We start from the raw sequence: 15449 nt of genomic DNA on the forward strand, positions 1-15449 counted from the left end.
ACCCAGACCATTAAAACTTTGTCCATATCAGCGATAAGGATGTCTTGCTTTCTTATCACTCACGTGTTCACTAGAGAATAATTTTTAATTTTCTTCAAGAACTTTTCCTTTGCATTGGTGACCTGGCTAAGTGGCACAAAAGGCCTAGCTTTTGGTTTATCTTGGTTTTCAATATGCCTTCCTCACTAAGCTTAATCATTTCTAGCTTTTGATTTCAAGTGAGAGACACACGACATTTCCTTTCACTTGAACATTTAGAGGCTACTATATGGCTAGTAATTAGCCAAATTTCAATATTTTTGTGTTTCAGGAAATAAGGAGGCCCAAAGAGAGGAGGATAGGTAGGAAAACTGCCAGTCGGTGGAGCAGTCAGAACACACACCATATTTATCAATTAAGTTCACCATTTTATACAGGCAAGATTTGTAGTGGTCCAAAACAATTACGATAGTAACATAGTGACATAAAAGATCACTGATCGCAGATCACCAGAACATATAATAATAATGAAAAGTTTGAAGTGTTGTGAGAATTACCAAAATGTGACACAGAGACATGTAGTGAGCACATGTTGTTGGAAAAAATGATGCCAGTAGGCTTGCTTATTGCAGGGTTGCCACAAATCTCCAATTTGTTAAAAAACACAGTATCTGTAAAGCACAATAAGACAAAGTGCAATAAAACAGGGTATGCCTGCATGTGAATCAGAGGTAGAAGATTCTTGGCCAGTTTCAGTGGCTCACGCCTATAATCCTAGCACTTTGGGAGGCCAAGGTGGGCAGATCACTTGAGGACAGGAGTTCCAGACCAGCCTGGCCAATGTAGTGAAACTTTGTCTCTACTAAAAATACAAAAATTAGCCAGGCATGGTGGCACACAGCTGTAATCCCAGCTACTCGGGAGACTGAGGTAGAATCACTCGAACCCGGAAGGTGGAGGCTGTAACGAGCCGAGATCGCACCACTGCACTCCAGCCTGGGCAACACAGCAAGACTGTCTCAAAAAAAAAAAAAAAAAAAAAAAAAAAAAAAAAAAGAAAAACCCTAAAGAACAAAAACAAACAAAAAATAAGAGATGAAGATTCTATTTCCAAGGTTGCCACAAACTTTGTGATCTTGGGCACAGAGAAGTTGTGAATTCTAAAATCCCTTTGAATTCTAAATTCTGCAACTCTATGCATTGGGCAGTGGACAGAACGTGAACTTTGACATCAGAAAGATCTGTTTTCAAAAATGTGCCTTGTTGCTTTCTAGCTGATGGGTCTTATAGTTAAGCTTTCTGATTTTAATTTCCTCATCAATAAAATTAGGCTAATAATATCTTCCTTGCTGTATTAGTATGAGAATTAATGCTAACACAGTGGACAATTCTTGGCATCAATTAAGGACAGCATCGGTGGTTCTCATGCTGGCCTTGCTGGTGGCCCAGCAGCAACTTCCTTCCGTTGCCCATGTAAGCCTCTGTCTCACTATAGGAAATCTACACACACATTCACCACCAAGTAATGCCTCAGACACCTTCACACTCTTGAACTTTCCTATGACTATGATACATGCTTTTCAATCTATCTTAAGGTGACCTTCACTTGCACGGAAAGTCTGAAAATGTACAGTCAGTGTTGCGTAACTGTGAGGTTGGCCTATAAAGGAAGCAGCTTTTCTTTTCTTCCTTTAATTTTTTTTTTTCATTCACTTGAGGCATTCCCCTTGTGGGCGTGTGATCTCCCCGATGGCAGCAATAGCTCAGGCAGCCACAACCACAGCCCTCAGTCCGCTGCAAGTAAGAGCGCAGAACACCTGGCCTCCTACAGCCTGGAGCTCCAGCAGTTCCATCTGGTGGCCGCCAGAGCAAAGGCTCAAGGACCTCTAGGCTTGCCCTGAACAAGGCACAGGGGCAGCTGTCACTCCCTGGAGCAAACTTACTCTGGGGAATCCTCTGGTCAAATTCCAACAGCTCAGAATTCCAGAGATGCCAGGAGAGCCAAAGCACTCACATGACCCTCCACTCATCAGCACACACAGTTGTCTGTGATCCAGGTAGGAAAGTGAAATGTTTTCATCTGAGTGCACATCATGACATGGGAACCAGAAGACATTTCAGAAATAGGTTGATTCAGTCTTGTTACCTGTATATATATATATATATATATATATACACACACACACACAACAAGAGCCACAGAAACAGGTTGTTTTCTGCCTGGTAGTCTTTAACTCTGGTCACACTTTAACATCACCAGGAGAGAAAAACAGGCAAAAAGACATGGTCGAATATTACAATAGCCAACCCTTACATCAAGTTTACCCTGTGCCAGGCACTGTCTAAGTACTTAGTCTGCAAAACCCCAAAGAGTAGCTATGACACTATCCTCATGTTACACATGAGGAATGGGAGTACTGAAGTGTTAAATAACTTGCTCAAGATCACATAGCTCATGAGTGGCAAAGACAGAGTTTGAATCCACCTAACAGTCTGATTTCAGACACCAAGCTCTAAACCACCGTGTTTCACAGAAGAAAAGTTACAAAGAACCAAAAAACGTAAGAAAAGATGCTTAACCTCACCAGGGACCAAGAGAAGGTATGGCAAAAAAAAAAAAAAAAAAAAAAAAAGACATGCTCAAATACTTGTAGAGTGTACGTCGGCCCTTTTAGAAAGGTGATTTGTGAGTGTCTACCAAATGTAAACTATGAATTTGCCCTGGCCCAGGATTCCACTTCCAGTAATCTATGCTGCTGGAATACTCAAAAGCTTTGTGTACGAGGATGCTCACAGATGGCAATATCTTTGCAAGGCCCTCTGGCCATCTCTGTATGTGACTCATGTAAAGTACCTGGCACTTCTTAGGTACTCCAGAGCTGCTTGCAAGAATATGCAACCAATAAATATTTATTTATCTAAATAATGATGTGTTGTCCAAGTACTTCAGTAATGCTATAACAATTCAATAGTGAAAGTGTGACCACACCAAGCTTGGCAAAACTACAAGGGATCACAAAAAGGCTCTTCTCTTTCAGGCTCTGTTAGGGAGGAAGATGGCCCCACTTGCTGCATTATCTGGGTCCACCACTGGGGGGTCTGATGAGTGCAGCCAATGGATGACACCAGCAGATGAGAGGGTAGGAGTGAGAGCTGGTGTGTTTACGCCTCCTCCTACCCCTTCTATACCTCTGTTGCTCTACACTGGGTCATGGTTTCAGCAGTGGCTGGAGTTACTTACAGCCCCAGATCTCTCTGGTTGGTCACTGTCTCACGGCTTTGACTCACATTGGTTTTGGTGATGCTTCTTCTCCTTCAAGCTTAGAAGAGGGGATGGTTTCTACTGTCATTAGCCTCTGGCTGCCTCACTCCATCTTCATTGCTCCACTCACCTGCCCACATGTCTATTCAGAGCCCCTTACTGAAACAGTCTCTGATTGAAGCCTTGAGTGTGCCATCTTTATTTGCCAAGACCGTAAGTGATTTGGTCTCAGACTTTCATCCAGTGTACATTTGTGGAGGACCTTATAGGGGTTACCAGCATGAGGAAGTCAGTCCCTTCCACCTGTCAGCTCAGGGGAGCAGCTATAGCAGGGGTATTCCATGGGCCCGTGCAGTACCTTTTCCTTCAAATTCATCAGGGGCTTCGCTCTTTTCTAAGTGACAATGAATTAAGATGGCAACACTTGGTTAAGTAAGTTTTTGTTCAGGTGTCTGTCTCAGATAAATCTAAATCCAGTTAAAACCTCTCTATCTCTAGAAATACCTTAAGAACTTCATCTCATAGGGCAAGTGCAGTGAGTTCAAAGAGGCTAAGGGGAAGTGAAGTGGAAGCAAACCTGCTTCTCCTTGAGTGTCCCCACCTCAGGGAAGGATACTGCCAACCATCTGGTCCCAAACCTGAAGCCCCAGAATCTTTCACTCTACCTCTCTAAACCTCTCCCTGGTCTATCCCCTCCCATCCATCTTCATTTCTACTGCCTTGGTCCAGGCTCTTAACTTTTCTTGTTTGCAGTGGTCATAAGGAGTGGATTGTGTCCTCATCTCTGCATTCCAGTCTGGCACAGTGTCTGGCATAGAGTGGGCCCTCAGAAAAGGTTGGTTGCATGAATCAAAGCCTGTCACAGTAGCCTCCCACCTTCCTTCCTTCCCCAGTCTATTGCCCATCTGACATGGTGAGATCTTTCTAAATCAGAGATATAGTTACATCATTACTTAAAGTCCTTCAGTGTTTCCACCATGGCTCTTAGCCAGCCAGGGCTTGCCAACCTTTGTCTATAAAGAAACAAATAGTAGATATTTCAGGCTTTGTGGGCCCTACAGTTAGTTTCTGTTGCAACTACTCAACTCTGTTGTTATTGTGTGAAAGCAGCCATAGATGGTACCTCATCAATGAGCTCAGCTGTGTTCCAATAAAACTCGATTCACAAAAACAGGCAGCAGGCTGAATTGGCCCGAGGGCCACAGTTTGCTGCTCCTGCTCTAACAAGTACGTCCAAGCCGGCTGCTGTGCCATCACGACCTGGATTCAGCTGGCCTGAGTCCTGACACTCCTACTTCATACTTTACTCACCATCAATGCCACTTTTCTTCCAATCCTTCCCATATGCTGTGTATTTTCAGGTATCTGTGACTTTACATTTGCTGTTCTCTTTCTAGAATCCCTTCTCTCATCCATATGCCTATGAAACATTTATCTTACAAAGCCCCTTGCTTTGAAGGCTTCCCGACAACTCCCCGACCCCTGCCCCCAGAGAGTAACCTCACCCTATTTTTGTTGCCTTAAACCTGTTTCCATTATTAGAGTTCCACCTAACTCAATCTTGTTATTACTTGTTGACATGTCTGTATCCAATTATGGAAGCGATAGGCCTGTTACAGAGCTGCTTAGGAAATGTCTGCTGATTGAGGTGAAATCAAGGTGCCCAGTTCTTGACTGTTGCCCAAACATAACTATTTAGTGCCCCTTTTCACTCTGAGAAACGACCCTATGGAATTGATAAATTATGCAGTTGCCCTACCTTTCTGCACTTTTGTATGGGTGGCTACCTGCTTAGCCTATATGTGGGATCACAAGAGAAGGGTTCAGGATCTCCCTTCCCAGTGTTTACTCCCTTCCCTGTGTCAGTCAGCAGATAGGTGTCCCTGGCCTCCCCAGGCCCAGCACAGAACAGCTGCAGGCCAGGGCTGAGAGGTTGCCAATGCAGGTCCAGTTTTCTGTCTCCACTCAGCCCGAGGAGATAGAGTCAATCAAGACACTAAGCACAGTAAGACTTGCAAGGAGGGTACAATCCCATGGTGACCAGTCAACTCTGCCCTATTCCATGACCCCAGGATAACTCTAACTAAAGCCAGGGCAGGGGGGAGAAAGCACTCCATGATCAGTGCAGGAAATCCTCCAAGCCCAGGCCCCAAGAGGGTCTGGCCACTTGTGGGGCCTTTATGCACAGAAAGGAAGTATCTTGTTAGAGTGACCATCCCTCTTCAAGAGTAATAGGAGTAGCTCCTGGAAAAGGCGCTCAGGAGAAAGAGAAACACCAAATGACTTTTTCCCCCTACTCCTCCTCCACTTGTTTGACAAGCAGCCTGGTTGCCCTAGCCTCTTTCTTGAACTTCCTCTCTCCACCCCCGTATTTCAGACACGTCCATCTCTGTTCCCTGGGCCCCTCACAGGAATACGAAATTGTCACCCGGAAGTGGGGCTGTGTAAGAAGCCCTCGCTTCTTTGAAAGCAGTTCCAAATCTGGGAGTGGTTCCCATAACTCTTGCAGCTCAGAAGTCAGAGCAAAAGGCAACTGAATGCATTTGCCAAAAATGTCTCTCTCTGCATGTGAATCCCAAGTGCTATCTATGTGGCAATCTTCACAAAACCGCCCTCCTGAAAGGTCAGTCTTATTATTTCCAAGAGAATTGAGCTCATTCTGACCCCAAGGTTCTAACTCACGACCTTTTTGTTTAATGCTCCTGTCTTTTTGTTTAATAAGTCTTTTGAGTAGCTTTTGAATAAGTCCCACCCCAACTCCAGCTGCATTCAATTCTCCCAAATAGACATGCATCCAGAATTGTGTATAAGGCAATGCCCTGCTTTAAAAAAAAAAAAAAAAAAAAAAAAAAAAAAAAAAAAAAAGCCAATAGACAAAAATTCAAGCTTAGGAAACAAAGGAATCACACTATAGCAGACATTCAGAAGGATTCTTCACATGATGAGGACTCACTACAATTTCTTTACAAACTGAAAGTGCTCCTTCACAAATGAACATTTAAATTCAGGAGCACTTTCAGTTAAAGCAAAGGAGTTAAAGCAAAGACTTCAGAAGCCAGTATCAAATAAAGATCATCTCTCAAACTATAACAGGAGGAAAACAGGAATTAATTTATTCCAGACTTTTTAGAAACACCCTCCTCTTTGACTTACATTACATAGAACACAGGTGTATGCTTGATATAAAACCAAAAAATAAAATAAAGTTCAACACCAAACCATTTGGTGGCAAAAAGTCGTAAATTCTGAAACTTTAGCAAATTGGTGATTTATTTTCCACCATGCACAAAATGCTCCATAAATTTAGAAGAGATGACCTCACCTGAACAAGGCATGCTTCCCACTTTCAGAGAGCTGTCCTTCTGGAGGTGAGACAAGAGAAATAGATGAATAATTTACATAAAACCGAAAATGAGCTATGTGATCTTGGGCAATTTATATAACCTCATTAAGTCTGCTTTCTCATCTTTAAAATAAAAAGTACGCATCACAGGATCTCCATGAGGATGAACTGAGATGATGCAGGTGAAAGGCGTAGTACAGTGGAGGGAAGAGCTAGGACATCATTCCATATTAGCTGTACTGCTCTTGGTGGCTCTTATCATCATCCGCATTTCCCTTACAATGTCATTATAGAAAGTGGAAAGAAGAGATTATTCTCTTCAGTAGAATCAAGAAACAATGGATGGAGGAGGTAGAATCTGAGCTGGATCTGAGAGGATAGGTGGGATTTTGCGAGAGGAGATGGGGTTCAGGAGGGGTAGCCCATGATAAGGATGTGAGTCAGGTTCAGCATGAGGAACAGTGGAGCCTGGGTCCTTGAGGCCATGGACAGATTTGGCTGGCATGAAGGATATCTTTTTTTTCTTTTTTTTTGAGACAGGGTCTTGCTCTGTTGCCCAGGCAAGAGTGCAGAGGCACAATCTTGGCTCACTGCAGCCTTAACCTCCCAGGCTCAAGCAATTCTCCCACCTCAGCTTCCCTAGTAGCTGGGACTAGAGGCAGCCACCACCACACCTGGCTAATTTTTGTGTTTTTTGTAGAGACAGGGTTTCACCATGTTGCCCAGGCTGGTCTTGAACTCCTGAACTCAAGCAATCTGCCTGCCCTGACCTCCCAAAGTGCTGGGATTACAGGCATGAGCCACCGCACCTGGCTGGCATGAAGGATATCTAACAGGGAGAAAAAAAAGAGGCAAGGCTGGAAACAGAGGCCGAGATAAAATTTTGAAAGAAGTTTAACCTTCCCAAATGAGGTATTTGAATGTTACCCTATTGGCAACAGGGAGCAGCCAAAGGTGTTTGAGGAGAGGAGTAATATGCTGTGAGTTATATTTCAGATACAATTCTTCTGGTAGCAGTGTACCAAATGGACAGCAATAGAGAATCCAGGCAGGCTACTTGGCTATTTTAATGGCCTGGGTAAGAAAGAGTGAGGGCCTAAACAAGCCAGAAAGTCTATAGAAAACAAATAAAGGGGATAGATGTAGATGGCCAAAACACTTTGAAGGAAGATCGGCTGACCTAATTCAAAGGAGAAAGAGAATTGACTCCTCTTTTGGTGATTTAAAGACCTTTGAACTTGGGTACAGATACCATTTTAAAAGTTAGAAAATGCAGGAAGAGGAACCAGTTCAGGGACAGGAGAAAAATCATCTGTTGCTATAGTGTGTGAGGTTAAGGCTTCCACTGGCAAGAAGGCCTTGGATAGAAATGAATTCTTCTGTTTCTTCCTCTGTGAAATGGAGATATCTGGGTGTACTCCATAACTTCTACAGTTAGAGTTACTGATTTCTAAATATGAGCTTCTCAGGGGCTAGAGTCTCTTTACTCATGATTCATGGTTTGGGGAGTAGATGTATGACTCACCCCTGTGTACTTATTTATATCCATTACTACTTACCCAGACAGCCTTTAATAGACTTGCAAAATCAAATATGGGCCCAATATTCTAATACTTGAAAAGAGAGATGGGTTTTGTCTGTTTTCTAAACATAGTTCCTTTAGCATATAAAATTCCAGCAGTAGTTATCGAAACCCTATAGTTTCTTGTCAACTTGGATGAAAATTAGAGTACTGTATCAGTCAGGATACAGTGAGGAAAATAAAAAATACTGGGTATTCTAACAGATAAAATATAATATAGGGATTTTAGTCCTCCAATGTCTATTGGAGGCAAATATTGGAGCAAAATAAACACACTGAGCTAACACCAAGGTAGTAAGTTCAGGAAGTATCCACCCCAGGAGAACCAACAAGAAATTGGAGTTATCAGAACCTACAAGCTCAGTGGGGGGCCCCATGGAGCTGAGATGCTAGCCTCCGTGGAAGCACTGCCCAGCTCATGCTGCTCTCTGAGAGCCTGCATTAAAATTGGCTCTGGAAGTGCCAGAAGAAGGTGAACTGGAACCCACTGCCACTGCTGGGGTGAAGGGCCATTGCTTGCAGAAGAAGAGCAAGTCCTCTGTCCCCTCTCCCTGTCCCCCCTTGTAATAACCTAACCTGAAGCCAGCTAATGAAGAATAAATGTAGTTTGCAGGCCAGGCACTGTGGCTCACGCCTATAATCCCAACACTTTGGGAGGCCAAGGGGACAGATCACAAGGTCAGGACTTCCAGACCAGCCTGGCCAAAATAGTGAAACCCTGTCTCTACTAAAAATACAAAAAATTAGCTAGGCCTGGTGGCATATGCCTGTAGTCCCAGCTACATGGGAAGCTGAGGCAGGAGAATCGCTTGAACCCAGGAAGCAGAGTTTGCAGTGAGCCGAGATAGCACCATTGCACTCCAGCCCAGGCGACAGTGTGAGACTCCGTCTCAAAGAAAAAAAAAAAAAAAAAAAGAAATATAGTTTGCAAAGTCCCAGGATCACACAACAAAGAAAGTAGAGAAAGGTGAATTTGGAGCTGGAAACCAATAACTTAGTAACTGACATGAGGAAATTTACATAGCACATGACTTGAGAAATATCAGATTGCTATGTTATTCTCTGAACAAGCAAACACAAAATAAAAAACTGTTTCAGATAATGGAATACAGACTAGAAATATTAAACTACTCTCCCATAAGCCTCAAAGAAAAAAAATAAATGGACACTTTGTGGTGTGAAAGTGCTTATGGTAATGTATAGGGATCAAGGTGGACACATACCCTGACATGACCTACCCTCTCAGTGATTTATACCGTCATCTAATCCCACCCCCTTGAGTGTAGCCAAGACCTGAGAATTGCTTTTAACCAATAGAATATGGCAAAGATAATGGGATATTGCTCCCTTGATTATGTTATAAAATTCAGTCTTAGCTGGCTGGACTGAGAAAGAGTCTCCCACCAGCCTTGGAAAAAGCAAACATCCATGCTGGGACTGGCCGGTGGCCTCTAGGACCTGAGAGTGGTTTCCAGCCAACTGCCAGGTAAGAGGCAGGGGGCCTTGGTCATACAACCTCAGGGAAATGAATTCTTCCAAAGTCTGAATGAGCTCAGAAGCAGATCCTCCCCGAGAGCCTCCAGATAAGACCACAGCTGAGGCCAACACCTGAAGGCAGCCTCCTGAGTGAACTCTCAGCAGAAGGCCCAGCTAGCCTGTGCATAGACCCCTGACCCAGTGAAACTGTAGGATAGTAAACCAACATAGGAATAATGTTTATTTCTCTATTTTCCATCTATAGTCAACATTGACCTCTTATTGAGCATCTACCATAGGCTAGATATTTCTAGTCTTCAAGAAGCCAGTTTAGTAGGAAAAACAAACAAGTAACCAGAGCATTCCAGCCTAGGGTGATATGTTCAGGATGTAGGTGAGCCCGGGGGACTGCAGGAGCCTGGATGAGGGCAGCCTGGCCAGAGCAGGGGCCTGGGGCAGCCTTCAAAGGAGGAGGTCTTAGTTAAAGGAAGATTAACTAGTTAACTAGGGAAGGGGGCTTTAGGCACAGGTCCAGACAATTAGATCGTTCTTGATTGCTGATCATTTTTCTCCAAATTCATTATATGTAACAGAAATCAGAAAGAAAGGATTCAATACAAGTTCTTCCTTAAATTGTTTTTCTTGCATCAGATTTACACTCATATTACAGCATTCAATTGAAAATCCAAAATCCAGAAGAGCCTAAAAAAATGTGTGCTTGAGCTTAGATGTGTCTCCTGATAGAGATTAGATTAGCGATTGTTTGTCTTAATAAACGGTACTTCCTCTTGAAACTGTGCCCAAAACAACCTTAAAAAGTTCCGATTTCATGAAACGTGTCACTTCCTCTCCACTCACAGCCCCCATTTTCCTTCCTTCCCCTGGGTCTCACTTTTTTTTTTTTTTTTTTTAATCTAATGCTTTCGTGTTTGTAATAATACCCGTCCTTGGCAGGCTGATATGATATAACTCCCAGTTTTCTGGGGAGAGTTTTGTGATGCAGTGAGTTTTGATCTCAGCCAAGGTCACAGAGAGGGTCAGAAACAACAGAGCCGAGATTTGACCCCTCACCCCAGAAGCCTCAGGAGGGGCCCCACAGTCGTTTTCTTGTCATCATCTGAACTTGGAATGGCCTCCCACCCACACCCAGCCTTCCCTGGTGCCTCCTTCGCTTCCCATCACTTCACAGAGCAGTTATTCAGGGTCTGCGTGTATGACCAGCTCAGCCATGTTGCATGACCTACTTTGGCATTTTCACACTACTCAGAGAAACTTTAGGGCAGAACCATGATAGTGGAGAGAAGCCTCCCTCCCAGCCACACCTGGCTCAGTTTGGACCTGCTAACCCTGAACAAAGGAGCACAGGGCAGAGTGGATGAAAAGACAAAGGGAAGGAACGAGGTGACCACAGCTGGCCTTCAGCAATGCCAAAGTGACCAGTGCAGGAACTCCTTGAATGTTTGGGCAGGGACATAAGGCACCTGTCTGTTTCACATCTGCTAATCAATTTCTTATCAAGTCATCATGGAGGCTGTTTGGGGAGGAACCCTGTCTTCTGTGAGTTTTCTAAAGCACCCTGTCCTCTTCCCACAAGGACAGTATAATTAGTAACATCAAACACTGCAGGCTACCATCTCCTGTAAGGTGGGCTATTAACTTTTCAGAGGGCGTGAAGAGCTACCACTCCTATTTCAAATAAAGCTAATGCCAAGGAACCCACATTTAAAGTTCTAAAACAGCAGCTACGCACCCACCACCACCCACAGATCTAGTGATAGAGATTTTTTCTTTTTCTGGCTTGGCCTATTATTTATTTAGAATCAGAACTGATTTCTATCTGGATGATGTAGTCATTTAGGCTGACATCTCAAAGCATCCGACAATAGAGTCCCCTCCCTCTTAAGAAGAACCATTGAGATACTATGACAGTGACCTTTGTGACTGAGGGTAGGATTTTGCCAAATCCAGGAAGGCTCCTGCATTGACCATTATCACCTGCCTCCCCCAACCTTGCTGAGATCTTGCTCAGACCAGGAATGCCTAAATTGGAGGTTCCGAAACAGGGGCAGAAACAAAAGTGCTCGTTCCTTCCCAGGCAGTGAGGGCTCTTTTCTGTTGGAGCCCTGGGCCTGGACACTCCTCCAGCCATTGGTATTGTCTTTGAAGCCAACTTTATGATTTCACACTTGGTCTGGTTTACCTTTTAATGTCCTAAGTGGAAATCTTGGGAAGGTTGGTTGGACGAGTACATGGGTAGAGGAAGAAGAAAATTGAAACTCTCTTTTTAAAAATACAATTGAATTAAGAATTTAGAATTACATTTTAACATAACAAGCTCTAAGAGAAAAGTTTCCTTAAAGAATAGACTTTTGCTGTATGTCAATTAGTGAGCCTGTTCTTGCGGTAGGTTTTCTCTGCTGCCTCAGAGCCAAATCTTCAGCCTCCCACACAGATCTGTGAAATCAATTGTCTTCCCCAAACATGTGGTAACCACAGAGAAGCAAAATTAATAAAACTGCTCCAAAAGATGATTTTTAAAGATGACATTCCTATTCTCGCTTTAAGCTTTCTTTCCTGAGGCCAAGTAGGGGCCCTGAAGTGGGAGCAGGAGGGGTTTGGTGAGAATTTGGGACCCGTATCTTTTTTATATTTAAGTTTTAGAGTTTTAGTTTCACTTAGTTGTTTTGGGAGAGAAGGAGAGCAGGGAGGATTTAAAGGTGATAAGGAGGAGGCCAAAAAAAAAAAAAAAAAAGGGTAAAGAAAAGAAAAGTCAATCAAGTTAGGACTGTCATGCCTGACAAACATGCATGTCAAGCCAAGGGGGTCTGGGGTCCACTCAACACCCCCACACGCACCTTCATTTGGTTGCTCGCCTCCCCTGCCTGGGTTAAAGGCTACCACTGAGGGTGGCGTGGCTGACATACCGAATCTGCCACCCAGTGACGTTCCTTGGGAGCAGGCCTCGCTCAGCCCAGGCCTGACAATGGCAGCTTAAGACAGGCAGAGGCCATCAGTCTCCATTACGAAGACAAGGTTTTCCTCCCATATTATCCCGTCTGTCATGTCCTCCTTAGATGCCAAAGGCATGGCTGTCTCATACATCATCATCATTTTCTCTCCACAAAGATGGAGAGCCCCAGGGAGGGGTCCTTTTTGCTCAGGGTCCTGCTATGGATGGCCAAGGGCCTTCCCTCAGTGACAGAAGCAATGCTGAGCTGCCAGGGGAGACATTTGCATCCCTATTAGGCCCAGGGCTTTGAAGGTGGGGGAGGAGGGACTTGCCAGCCAGTTTGTAAATCAGAAGCTTAAACAAACTTCCACCATCTCTGGAGGCCTGGAGAGCACTCCTGTGATACCAAGAGGGGAAGGAGGGGGTGGGGAAAAAAGCACCTCAAACGTAGAGCTCCAGAACATACATGCGCTTAGTTTTGGCAGAGAAAAAGATACACTTAGTCTTGGCAGATACACAATCTTGTCACTGAAAATTGGAATATTATTAATAGTAGTTATATTAAATTAAGCACTGGGTGCACAATTTTATTGAATTCTCACAACGGTATTGTTTTACATTTATAGGACATGTTTCAGGAGACAAAGTTAAGGCTTACTTGACTGGCCAGACTAGCCAGAATTAGAAGAAACTCATTTGTCTGACTCTAGGCTGGGCACAGTGGTTCACGCCTGTAATCCCAGCATTTTGGGAGGCCGAGGCGGACGGATCACTTGAGGTCAGGAGTTTGAGACCAGCCTGGCCAACGTCTCTATTAAAAATACAAAAACAAAAACAAAAAAAATGAGCCAGGCCTGATAGTACATGCCTGTAGTCCCAGCTACCCTGAGGTGGGAGAATCGTTTGAATCCAGGGGACAGAGGTTGCAGAGACTGTACCACTGCACTCCAGCCTGGGCAATAAAGCAAGAAAAAAAAAAAAAAAAAAAGAAAAGAAAAGAAAAGAAAGAAACCTCTTTGTCTGACTCTAGATGTTGATGCTGACTACCAAAATGTGTTAGTTGGTCAGATATAGAATACCCTAGAACTTTTGCATGTGTCCTAAATAATCATGTTAATAGTTACCACTCATAAAGACCTTCTATATGTCGGACCCTGTTCTAAACACTTTGCATGAATATTGTCTTTTAATCTGCACAGGGAATAGCATGCTGAGAGATAGGGGTTATCGTGATCATTATCTACATTTTACAGCTGGGGGTACTGAGATTTCAAGAAATTCAGTAACTCACCAGGTCCTCACTAGCAGTTGGTAGAGTTAGGATTCAGACTCAGGAACTCCAATGACCACAAATAGCCAATATAATCACTGAATTACTTGAGAAATTCTAGAGTAATCCCAGGAGAAAGGGCCCATCATGTAGTAAACGAATGCAGTTTTCATCATTGGGTTCCTCACTGATGTTAATTTGGATGAAATCAGCTGAAAACGAACCTCATGGCACTTCCCAAAGGAGCAAACTTGTCACCAAACCAGGATGAGGAAGATCTAGGTCTTCCCTTGGGTTCGAGAGGGGAAGCCGAATAGCTTATGGTAGGTATGAGTTCAGTCCTTTCTTGGAATCAGCTTGCAGAGCCACTGCTTGCTCTCTAGTGGTCACTGCCACTGGGGATGACCTGTGAACAATCGGGCATGAGAAGCCACAGCTCTTAGCATGCCAGCGGGGTAATCTATTATTTCTGCCCTTTCTTAGCTAGACGGAGGCACTAGCATTGTCCTGAGCCCCTAGAAATTTGACTAAGTAATCCTACAACATAGAATTTGACCCACTTGCTCAGGCAAGGGCTTCTATCATGCCCAGAGGTGAGGCAGCAACAACAGAGACTCAACCTAACTCAACATGGTTGTGGAAGACCCTGTTGGTTTCCTATCATTCATCCCCTCTTCTTTCTGTTAATAGAATGCTGATATTGTTTAACTGACCCTCCTACTCACAGTCTAATGTTTCACTCGTGCATAATAGCTACCACTTACTTTGCTAGTTAGTAGCTAAGGAATGGACAAATGACATAATTCTAGCCAACCAGTTGAGAAGGGATTTATGTGAGGGGACGGGGGCTCTGGAAAGGTTTCTGTACTGAACTTTTTAAAAAAGACACATAGAGAAAGCAATGATCTTTTTCCTTCCACTGGACATTGTCATGTGATGCCTGGAACTGCAGCAGCCACATTGTTACCTCAGTCTATCTTCCCTGAGACGAATTCAGCCACTCTGAGAAGAACAGGTCAACATGATGGGAAGAACCTGAACTTTTGAAGGTATTGATAAGTCACCACATTAACCAATCCTGGAGCTGCCGTACCTTAGACTTTTGATTATGTAAGATATTTTTCTCATGTATCAACAGAGTCCAGTGCAGGAAATGCTGGTTAAATGAGATAAATAAGATAATTCACACAAAGCACTTTCAGCAGTGCCTACCATAGAGGAAATTTTAGCTATTATGCCATTCATCATACATGTGTAAAGCTCCCAGCTCTGTGTCTTCCCCCTACCCCTAGATTAGTGTTGAGACAATAATGAAGGCAACAGGCCTGTGTAACCCATTTCAGTCTGCAAGAAATCTGGGAAATGTTCAACCTCAAAACATGTTAGTTGAACCATTGCAACAGTCCAGGTGGAATCTACACAAAGCAAAGTTCAGAGATTTGAGGTAAAACTACCACCTTATCTCGCCAGACTACAAAGTCATAGTAACCCACAATAAAGGACATGATGTAGAGATCTGCTATGAATTTCCTGGTTTTGTTTATTCATTGAATCAAAACTAAAAGTAGTGTCTCTCCTCTTCCTTGT

This window comes from Rhinopithecus roxellana, chromosome 11 (genome assembly GCF_007565055.1).
Source record: "Rhinopithecus roxellana isolate Shanxi Qingling chromosome 11, ASM756505v1, whole genome shotgun sequence".
Taxonomy (NCBI): Eukaryota; Metazoa; Chordata; class Mammalia; order Primates; family Cercopithecidae; genus Rhinopithecus; species Rhinopithecus roxellana.